Source organism: Argentina silus (assembly GCF_951799395.1).
Source record: "Argentina silus genome assembly, chromosome: X".
NCBI classification, from domain to species: domain Eukaryota; kingdom Metazoa; phylum Chordata; class Actinopteri; order Argentiniformes; family Argentinidae; genus Argentina; species Argentina silus.
The window spans coordinates 22,939,164-22,951,166 of record NC_139653.1 but is presented as its reverse complement, the minus strand read 5'-3'; positions in this window follow the sequence as shown (position 1 = coordinate 22,951,166).

Genomic DNA, 12,003 nt, shown 5'->3' with positions numbered 1-12,003 from the left:
GGGACGTCAACATAGTTACCATCTATAAAGGCAAGGGCAATCAGTCCATCTGTGGCAATCAGTCCATCTGTGGCAACAGTCGTGCATTGTGCAATCGGTATATCACTACTGGCTGTTGCTGACAAAGACCTAGCCACGGTTATGCTCCTCAGACTGGTTCAGAACATGATTGAAGACCTGCTGCCTGAGTCTCAGTGCAGAAGAACAGGAGCACTGTGGACCTGGTGTTCACTGCGTGGCAACTACAACAGAAGTGCCAGGGACAACACCAAAACCTCTTAGAAAATGTACTCTGGCATCTCTTCATATCTGAGCATTTTGAATCCATTAAATTTCAGAAACTCACCCTTTTCACCACGTACAAGTCTTTTTCAGAGGAGCAGAATTTCTGTGTTTAGAGATTTCCACTATTCTTCTGAGAACTTACGCCGGTGTAATTACAACAATTGGCCACCAGATAGTATTAAAAGTTAGGGCTATACTCTCTCAGACACTCAGACAAAAAGTCTATACTCCCTTGTCTTTTCAGCAATATACTATATCGTAATCAATGACAACAAATGTATGACATTTGCTGTTTTTTAAGGCAATTCTTCCTGTTTGGAAAATTGCAAATGTTTAAAAATGCAAAGATTTGTGATCCGCAGGTGCCGGACCAGCAACCCCACCAAAACACATATTTAATTCCATCCAACACATATTTAATTCCATCACATCACAGATATATTAGTTAGTGAGATAATGCAATATAGAAAATTCACAATTACAATTACCGACAATTCCCAAGCAATCTTGCTACATTGTGCCCTCCTGCTGCAAGGGAATTGTAACGGTTCTTCAGATTTGCGACTCGGTTCCCAAAATTCACTAAAAAGAGCTAATTCACGGCTCGTTCACAAAAGACCCATCATTTAAGTTCATGAAGGTTCAGGCAAGACACTTCAAGGAGGGGAGCAGCTGGCTTTCAGGGACGGACAGCTTATTTCACGTTATGCGGATCATGTCACATGTTCATGGGACAGGCTATAAGCTATGTTATGCTTAGACTCTACCATAGCTGAGCAGTCGTTCGCACTGGCATGAGAATACGTTTTTGGGCATTGGCTATGCGAGTACTATTTGGGCATTTTCTTTTCTTTACCTGGTTGGGGTTCGCCAAGTCTGATCTATCAGAGTAATTGAAGGCTTTCCCCCCAATTCACCAGTGGAGGGGGCCGACGAAGGAGTTTCATATTTGATCTTTCTGTGCCCCATTTCTATAGCCACATTCCAAGCATCAATAGCCTGATTCCCCCTGAGCAATTTTCCCTCTGTTATGCTACCACTGACCACACTATTTGGATGATTAAAACAGCAGGTGTGGGTGCTTGGCTTACGAATGCTGAAATAGTTGATGCTTTTAAGGGTATGCCTCTTCATCCCTCTCAGTGGCATTTGTTCAGTGTTATGGGATTCAAAAATGTTTTTCTTGGCCAGATTGACCTTCGGGTGTCGCAGCAGCCCTTGCATTTTTGATACCCGCTTTATGTTTCCTTAATAATTGTCGGCTGCCTTTTGTGTTGCATTTACTGGACGATTTTTTTTTTTTAATCAATGGTTTTCTGAAGCTTGGCCCAAGGAGACTTTATCTCTACAATCAATAGCGCTTTTCAAATTATATACTGTAGTGGCACTATGCATCATGTGAGGTGATCAATGGACTAGGAAGCAGATTCTTGTGTATTGTGACAAAAAAGCTGTGGTTCACATAATCAATAAGGGCCACTCTTCCGTTCCCATAATCAATAGTTTAATGAGACGACTTACCTGGGTTTGTGTAATGGGGAATTTTGTGCCTAGGACTGCTTACATACCTGGTTTACAAATAAAATTGCTGATTCTCTGTCCCGGTTCAAATTGCAAGAGTTCCCAGCTATGTGCCCGGACGCTTTGCCAGCCGGCACACCTTGCCCTCCTTATCTGCACATGGTTCTAGATTAAATGCAGTCCCGATTATTCCAAGGCAGCTCTGTACATGTGAATGGGGCTGGCCACATCAACAGTAAAAGTTTACGATTCTGCATGTTTCTTATAACACTTCTTTCTGTGCTGCATTTTCGGTTGGTGTCATGCATGTTGATCTATCTGTGGTATGTGCTTTCATAGTTCACTGCTTTGAATCTTGGAAAGAAGAAACTTCTTCTATAGCAGGCATTCAGTTTCACATTCAGTGCATTAATCCACCTGTCTGTAGCCTGCTTGGGAATTCCTCAATACGTCTTCTCCTCAACGGATTAAAGAAAATGCCAGGCAATGATAAACGTCTTCCTTTAACTCTGCACAAACGGGTGTGTTTTCTCAGATGCAGATGTGTTTCAGTGGCTGTGTGGATGTTTTACTGGAATCAGTGTTTCTTACAGCTTTTTATGGGTTTCTTGGGTGTGGTGAGTACACTACTCATAGTGCCATTTTCAATCCGGTCTACGATCTCGCTGATTTGAAAATGGATAATCATTTGTTCATAATCACTCTCAAACACTCTAAGTCCGATAGAAACAGCAGAGGAACTTCCATTTCTATCTCTCAAACTAATACTGCTTTTTGTCCTCTTTCTTCTATGTCTCGATATTTGCATGGTCCGCTGTTCGTAATGGAGGAGGGAAAACCCATGACCCGAGGATGGTTCACTGCATGTCTCTGGTTCCTGGCCAACAATGCGGACTGTCCCCAGGTGTATACATACCGCACTCCTTCCGCATTGGCACGGTGACCTCAGCAGCTTCAACCACTGACATATCAACTGCCACCTTGATGAAGATGGGTCGATGGTCCTCAGAGGTTTATGAACGTTACATTAGATTGAATTCCAAAGAAATTGTTAAAGCTCAAAAATCCCTGAGTAATGTTATTTAGAGTGTATGCCAATGGTGCAATAAATAGCGGTACAGTTGTATGTAGAAGTATGTGATAAACAGTTATTCTAGCAGGTGGTGGCTGGGTACTGATTGCATAGTAAAGTAGAATGACCAGTCAGATCTTGATAATCATCCATGGTGGGTTGCAGATGTGCTCTGTGTTCTAGCACAGAACCATGAGGTGGTTTCTTGACATCCCCTGGCCAATCCTGAAACATGTGCAGGAAGCAGTGATGGATTCACTGTAACACATAGTTCACAAGGTAGAATATTCCCATGTACCAGATAACCTAGTTCTGCTTTGTACATCATATGGATGTTGACGAGATTAGAGATTAGAAGGAAAATGCGTTTCTAAAGCGTGATTAGACCCTGTCCTACAATACAATGAGAAGGACAGCGGAGAGGTCGCCCCCCCAGTCTGATCCAGGTGGTCAAGCATTGTCCCTGCACCCAGTGTGGAGGGACACATGGAGGGTCACCCTGCGATGCAGGTACCGGTGTTAGATCACACAGTTTTAGTTTCACATACTGCTAGAATGACCCCCGTCTGATCCAGGTAGTCAAGCATTGTACCTGCACAGGGGGACACCGGGTGGGTCACCCTGCTAAGCAGGTACCGGTGATTGGTCGGACATATAGTCTTAGTGGTGTTGGATGGTTCTGCTGTTGGGGGGTTTGAAGTTTATAGGCTCCCCACTGTGTATAAAAGGTATAAAATGTTGTTTTAACTTATATCAGAGCTTCTTAGTTTACTTTTCACTTACTTAGCTAATGCAGCTAACATAGCCTACTCAACAACCTGACTCAGTCACAGAGAAAGGCTTTTTATGATAGCTAACTGGCTTGGCTATCCAACTTCAAACTTTTCCGATTCAAGGTAAGCTTTCAGTTTTTATTAATGTATTGCCACCGGGGCCGCCGGTGTAACTGCTTGCTGTTTCCATGATTGTAAATAATGATTGGAATTGTAGGTTACGTGTGTTAGTTCAGTTTCTTACCTATCATTAATATGGTATCATAATGGTGTATGTTGTAGCAATTATTGGAAAGGTTTTTGTGCCTGGTTTTGCAATGAAGTTCCCAGGTGAAGGGAAAAGGATATGTATTATCCTAAACCTATCAACCTTACATAGAGCTGGGTGAATGGAATATGAATGCAGTCATCCAATATGCTAATAGTAATAGAAATAAGGCTATACTCATTAAAAATAAATTGCTAATCTTGAACGGCACCAGCTACTACTGGTGTGTGTGTGTGTGTGTGTGTGTGTGTGTGTGTGTGTGTGTGTGTGTGTGTGCGTGCATATGTGTGTTAGAGAGAGAAAGAAAGATGAGGCCAGATAGCTGACCCCAGTTGCCCTTCACGTGACTTTGGCATAATGGAGAGAGAAGCAAAGACTGACCCCTGCTACTGTGGATAAGAGAGACACACTATACGAACAGACACCCTACACTCTTAGAACTAACAGTTCGATATCCATGCGTTGATACATATAAGGCACCCCTAAAAGTGCTATATAAAAACATTTTACATGGTTCTTATGAAAGAGAAAAATCTGGGTTCTCTTAATGGTTTTAAATAAAATTTATATATATATAACCTTTTTTTATGTCTAGAGATGGTTGTTGGTTCTATTTTGTAGATATGTTATTGTTAACTAGGAGAAGTAGTAGCCTAGCTTCAGGATGAGTCCAAGCAATTTCACATTGACAGCCCACAACATATCTCAAAGTAAAACACGTCAAGGTACATCAAAGGTGAATGGCCTTGCACCGATAGACTTGCACACACTTCACACCAATGGGTGCCAGAAACAACCACCCCAACAAAACAAATGCATGAACATGAGCACAGGTGTAATACAGTTAAAATTAAACACAAACCAAGAGAGGTACATTGGTTAGTGAGATAATGTGAATACACAATTACCCACAATTCCCACCAAAAACACAAAAAAACAGGAGGTAGTAATGTAGCTTGCTGGGGTAACAGTAGTACTAAATAGTTATTTCATGTCATGCACAATGTTATTATGTTAAAATAATTTTTGTTGCAGTTGCATTTAGTGATGTTGAATTTTAACAGGATATTTATTATATGATTCCTGTTTTTATATATGATTCAAAAAGCGTACCAATCTTTCTCTTTTGCAAACTGTAGTTTCTGTTGTTCTGCAAAGTACTTCAAGAGAGTCACTGTGTCTCTCTCACATTTTATCAGGCGAGCAAATTAAAAGGTCATCAACACATTGTATTAGAGTTATCCCTAAGAGGTACAGCATGTGTATAATATCTTTGTGCACAGGAATACTAAAGTAGTATAAAGTAGTAAAGTAGTAATACTAAAGTATATTAATCAGATCCCATGCATAATAATATTTTAGCTGGCCTCTGCCTAAAATTATATTCTGCATAGCACACTTTTCTATTTTGATTCCTTTTTCTGAACACCATAAGGCTAATCCTAAGCTACATATTAGATCTCTACCTAACAAATTCACAGGGCAACAATTAGACAGTATAAATGAGTGTTTCTGATATTGGATGCCATCATTATCATATACAGATAGATTTTTATTATATTGGTCATTTTCTTTACTTGAATTTTCTCTAACAGCCTGAATTTCTAAACATTGTGTGTGTTTTGTTTTGTTTTGATGTCACCAGTCAATGCCTCCCATCCCGTCTCCTCTGACCGTCAGTACCCCTCCTGTTGGTTCCCACCTCGGCACCCTTCTTTTGGATTGCTGACTGTAATTCCTCATGGGGCATCATCACCCTCTTCTGGCTCAGGACAATCTCTTATCCAATGTTCTTTTGATCGGCAACGAAAACATCCTTTTCTGTCAACCCTTCTCCCTTGTCTTCGTCCTCTGTCTGTCTGACCGCTGTAGTGGGCCAGTTGGGCCATCTGGAGCCTCCTGCCCGTCTTCTTTTTAACCTTTTAGCCCCTTATGAATTTCTCTGCATATTTTGTGTAAGGCCAGACGTCTCCCATCCACCCGGCCTCGTAAACGACACAGTTCTTTTTTACGTGTTTCTGTATATTCAGTAGTAATCTTGCTATCATCCTCAGTTTGCATTGTTGTTCCCATGGACCATCATTAGCTCCTTGTGGGGCCGGAGCTTGGCCCGGGTCGAGTAGTGGATGACATTTAGCAGCTGAGAGGCTGTTCACGAGCAGGTCTGGATTGGCATTCCTCCGCCTCAAAGCCATCAGTGGAGTCTTGGGTGCAGTCAGGCCAGTCAGGTCTGGATACCCTAGGAATGGGTTGGTGGAGATGCCAAATCGGTTAGTCGGGCCAGGTTGCACGCAGAGCCCTCGGTGCAGCAGCACAATATGGGGGTGGTCTCTGGTGTTCCGCCATTCTTCGGGGTCGGCCAGAGGGACAGTCCAGGTCGGCATCAACCTGTTTTAACACAACTGCAGGACACTGGTTATTTGTCCCTACGTTGTCTGCCTGTTCCTTCATCTGCTGGGCCTGTCTCTCCTGTCTCTCTCTCTTTCCACATACCATATGCCTTCCAATCTACTTTACGCTTTCCTTTCTGTAATTTCTTTATCATACCTAACTCATATTCATTGAGCTTATTCCTTAGCGCATCAACCTGTCTTATGCTGAAACTCCCATTTACTGGAAAACCTAACATTTCCCACATCGACAATTGTTCACATGTCCATTTGCCATATTTTTCAGACATTATTTTTGCACACCCTTCCAAATGGACAGACGGACACTCTGTGGTGTCTTTGTAAGTTCTTTACCTTAATCTGGTTGTCTCAATTAACATGGACCTACCAATCGTAACGTGGACCTACCAATCGTGAGTAACATGGACCAACCAATCGTTCTATTCTCGATTAACGTGGACCAACCAATTATTAATAAGCCCGTCGACCCTTTAGAGAGAATACACTATCCAGATTTTAACTCCATTCCCAACACAGGAGATTTTGATAACAAATATTGTGGTCTCACCTTTCCGAATAAAAAATTTCCTCAGGATCCCCTTACTGAGTAGTCCCATTTCCTTTCTCCTTTCAGGCGCCCTTCACTCTACCCCTGGCGGGTGCTAACCCTCAGGGGGAGGATTTAGGCTCCAGGACTCTGGCAGTTTGTCAAAGTTTGACCTGTCGGTAGAGAGGTGGAACACTCAGGTTAGGGATCCCGGACGCGCCCCCAAGTTGTCATAGAAATTCCCCACTGTAGTATATGTAGTATTCAGTAAATGTGAGATTCAAGAGCTAAGGGTCTTGTTAAAGCCACAATATACGTTTATTACACTTGCAAGCGGAGAGACACTCCAAACAGAAGTTCAGTGAGATCTCTGAGACTCAGCTCAGCAACCTTCCTCCTTAAAGAACACAATCAAGGACAAAGATTGGGATGTTGGCGGTTTGGTGCCCACTGTGTCAATAACAGGTGTCTCATGGACTGTTTCCCACCGGCTGCTTCCAACCTTCAACCCCTGTTTTGGCCAGCAACAATACTCAGTAAATTTCCACAGCTCACCTCATCATAAGGGCAGGCCTAGTACATTGTTACAACATTGTTATAAGCAATACAGCAGTATGCTGTCTAAAAACATTTTTATCAATAATATTTCTATCACATGCTCCAGCTGTGGGACAGGTTTGGAAGAGCGCAGATGGACTTGTTTTTCCCAGCTGGTTCTCTATGTCAGTTCCCTGGGTCCACATGAGAGGCCACAAGCTGCTGCTTATAGCTCCATACTGGCCACGGCAACTGTGGTTCAGCCTCCTGTTGTGATAATGTGACATGACTCAGTCACAGAGAACTTCAAACAGGGCCATTGAGTGGAATGAGATAGGCAAAAAGGTTCCAACAAGCACCTCTTTGATGAGAATTTTCCAAATCAGACTGGTGAAAAAAAAACACCACCTTGATGAACACCCACACGCACAAGCACACGCACACACATACACACACACACACACTCACAAAGTCACCTGACGCCTAAACAAAATGAGCTCAGCTTTGGCCAAGAGAGTAACACTAAAGCTTTAGATAAACAAACTTACAGACAGACAGGCAGGCAGGCAGACAGGCAGGCAGGCAGGCAGGCAGGCAGGCAGGCAGGCAGGCAGGCAGGCAGGCAGGCAGGCAGGCAGGCAGACAGAGTCAGATCAGAAAGAGAAAAAGACAACTACATTTTGAAACAATAGGACAAAGATCCCACAATAAAAGAACCTCATTCGATGATCAAATACATAATAAAGATCTATGAGGATATACAAACAAGTGTACAGTAAACATGTTGTCCCCCACGAATGATGTAGTGCCCCTCTATAAAAGGAGAGTGATGGAGAAGCCTTTGAATGTGCAAGACATTTATTCATAAACTTTTTACGATGACACTGGTTGTCTCTGTTTTACAGTGCTTTGTCCCCATTGAGCACATGGAGGGCTTTTCTCTTGGTGCGATCACCTTCTGTGACCAAAGAGAATAATTATTTGGGCGCCATTACACCCTCTGGAGAAAAAAATTGTTTTGGAATGTTATCACAAATATAACATCTCAGGTACTGAACATTCAAAGCCCATTGCACCCAGACTTATTTTTAGGGGTAATGCCTGTAGATGTCAAATTGAAGCAGATAATATCTAGCGACGATTCTAAGAATCAATGCCTTGAAACAAATAACTAGAAATTGGTGTGTATGTGTGTGGGTGCGCACATGTGGACTGGGAGTGGGACTGTGCTATGTGAACTGTTATGTTATCAAAAATGAAAAATTATTGTTAATTGAATCTGAATTCACACATGCATAAATGTATCTTGAATGAAGTATAACAAAAAATATATATATATATGAAAGAGAAAGAGACAAACTAATAGAGGAGATGCTGACTTACAGACAGACAGACAGACAAGAATTTGAGATGCCATAGCCTGGACCTTGAGGATAAAAAATGGATTGAGGATAAAAAATGGCTATGACATGATGGATCTTGGGACAGTAACCTTTTACATTTATTCCATTTCCATTTGCTTTCATCCCAGCAGAGAAATCCAATCAAAGCTGGGTTGCACACACTCACACACACACACACACACACACACACACACACACACACACACACACACACACACCAAGTAGATATTCCATCACAGAGTAAATTGAGAATATTCCCCTTCTGATGCCCTCATATCACTGTTACAGCATAGTAAATCACTAAACAGGACTGTTTCATCTAGCCATAGCTCCACACAGCCAATATACAGCCAGGGGTGTCCTATCTCTCACCAAATGCAAGGGCCTGTGATAGCATATATCACATCACATGCACTAGTGGATGGAAAATATAGAATGGGGAAAGAGGGGTGGCCGGAGTAGAGTTAGGGAAGGAAGAGGAAGAGGAAGACGCAGAGCGACATTAAGTGAGGAAGGAGGCAGAGATGGTACAGAGATAAGAAACCTGAATAAGGGAGGTTAAACAGGAAATACAAGTCCAATGATGGCTACTGAGAAAGCCAGAAAGCCAAAGGACAGACAGAGAGAAAGAAGAGTAGAGGAATCGTAAATGGGTGAGAAAGGAGAGATAGAGATGGGAGAGGAGGAGGAAAGCATCAGACGTCACTGTATTGAAAAGGATAGAGACCAGTTACACACACACACACACACACACACACACAGACTGCGATACTCTATATCCAGCCAGACAGCAAGGTGTCACATCTCAGAGTGTCACACTCTGGTCTGATGAGACAGAGGGATCCCTGGAAAGCACACATTCACTTTCAAGCGTACACACACACACACACACACACACACACACACACACACACACACACACACACACACACACACACACTCCTCATAATGTTTTCTTGAAACAGTTATTGTAGAGCACAAAAGATTTAATTCAACCATTGGCCAATGATCTTGCTGATCTTTCAATGTAGCCTCCAGGGTTGCAACCCCTTTGTTATTGTATGTATCAACATCTCCATATAGCTACTAACCGTTGTGTTCAGATCCTATTTCATTAGTTCTCTGTGAATTATATAGTGACACTTGATTACAATGCATACCATATCTATTTACTAGGTATGATCAAAAGATGTGCTTTACATAATGGACTAGGGTCTAAGAGAGAGCTACATCTGAGGAATGTGTGTGGGAAGTGTGTATGAGGGGAGTGTGACAGGTTTTCCCTTTAAATTTGGAGAGGAACACTGGAAAAACCTGGGGGATCTATTGGGATAAAGGCAGCCAGCCCACGAGTCACCAGTGTACACACACACACACAAACACAAACACACACACACACACACACACGCACGCACGCTTGCACACACACACATACCAATTTCTCAGCTGACCAGGAGAATATGTTGATCAAAATGAGGAGCTCTTGCATGTGACTGACTCATCTCATTCCTCTACTGCCTCTAAGGGTCTGTTTCTATTATGTAACAACCTTTGTCAAAATATTAATCAGGTGCAAATTTTGTTTCTAAAGTTTAGTTTCAGATATCTAGTTCTTTCAGATCTATGATTAAATGCCTGATTTATAAGAAACAAAGAACTAAAGATGTTGACCTGAAAGAGTAGACTAAGCACAGATGGCATCAAGTGTGAGACAGTATCTCCCCTTGCTGTTCAAAAGTTGCACCTACAACTTCTAGGTCCCCCATAGGTACAAACACCAGCCCAAACACAGTACACACACACACACACACACACACACACACACACACACACACACACACACACTGAGAGGCAAATTGGACTGGAGGGCAAACTCAGTGGTGTTTCAGTCCACTGTTGTGGGCGATTGTTCAACTACAGGCACTTTTGGCCTTGTGAACTTGAGGGGAAAAAAAGTGTTCAAATCTAAATTGTCACAGTCTAACAGGTTAATATAACTATTCTAGTTTCATGATCCATAAGAGAACGCACTTGAACATTACAAGACAAATTGGTGTTTTTTTACATATTGTCCGACCCGCATTGAACAAATGTAATTTCCATCACGTAAACATTTGATTATTATTTAAAAAAAGTATGATATACATAATTTCACAACAGTGTAAGACCACTTTCACACATAGTTTTACCAGTTTATTCCTATATTGCAATTACCATACATTTGTGGATTAGGTAAATTAATTGAGATGAGGACCAAACACAAAGCTTACATCAACCACAACCTGAAATATAATATTGGATTGGTTAGATACATTTCAGGAAATAACTACTTGTGTTATTACATTAAGTGGAACATTATCCCATAAACTATGCAGAAGTTTTTAATGAGTGATTAGAATTTTGTTCTAATCACCACCTCATACCTATTTAAAAAAAAAAGGTATGAGGTGGTGGAAATGACTGGGTCATTTCTGGGTCAGCCCCTCTTTCTTTTTTCCTCAGGTATCTCTCCCTGTCTCTTTTCAGTCGCTCTTCATATTTGACAGGGTCCTCTTTTATTCTGTCCCTATAGGCCTGAGACCTTTCTGCAGTAGAGGTCCGCGGCATCTTAAAAATAGATGAAAATGCATTTCAACAAATATGCATTTGAATAAAACATTAACATTGTACATTTTAATAAATAAATTACACATATGTAGCCTCACAATCTATGAATTGCACCTTGTAAGCATAAATGTAATTTCCACCTCACCTTTGTCATTTCCACCCAAGAAGGTAATGTGTTGGAAATGACGGAGGTGGAAATGACAATCTTACAGTGTTTTGTAAAAAAATCCAAGCTAGCATCACAGATTAGCTATGAATTGGTACCTAGCATTTCATGCATGCAAAATACATCTATGTACGTTAGAAAATCTATTTATTTACAAACTCAATTGATGTTACGTCATGTTTGGAAATGACATACAATAAAAAATATTTTCATTTCAAGCAATATTTACCTTGAGTTTTCTTCAAAAGTTGGTGAAGAAATCCAAAATATCCTCCATATCAGACATGTGCTGTGATGTCACTGTTCATCTCCATAGAAACTACCCAAACCATCTTTCACACAAACTTTTTAAAGGGACATTACAGTGTTGTGGTGGAAATGATGGCAATACTGTGGGACAACTACATTTTGTATATAAAATCACATAAATAGTT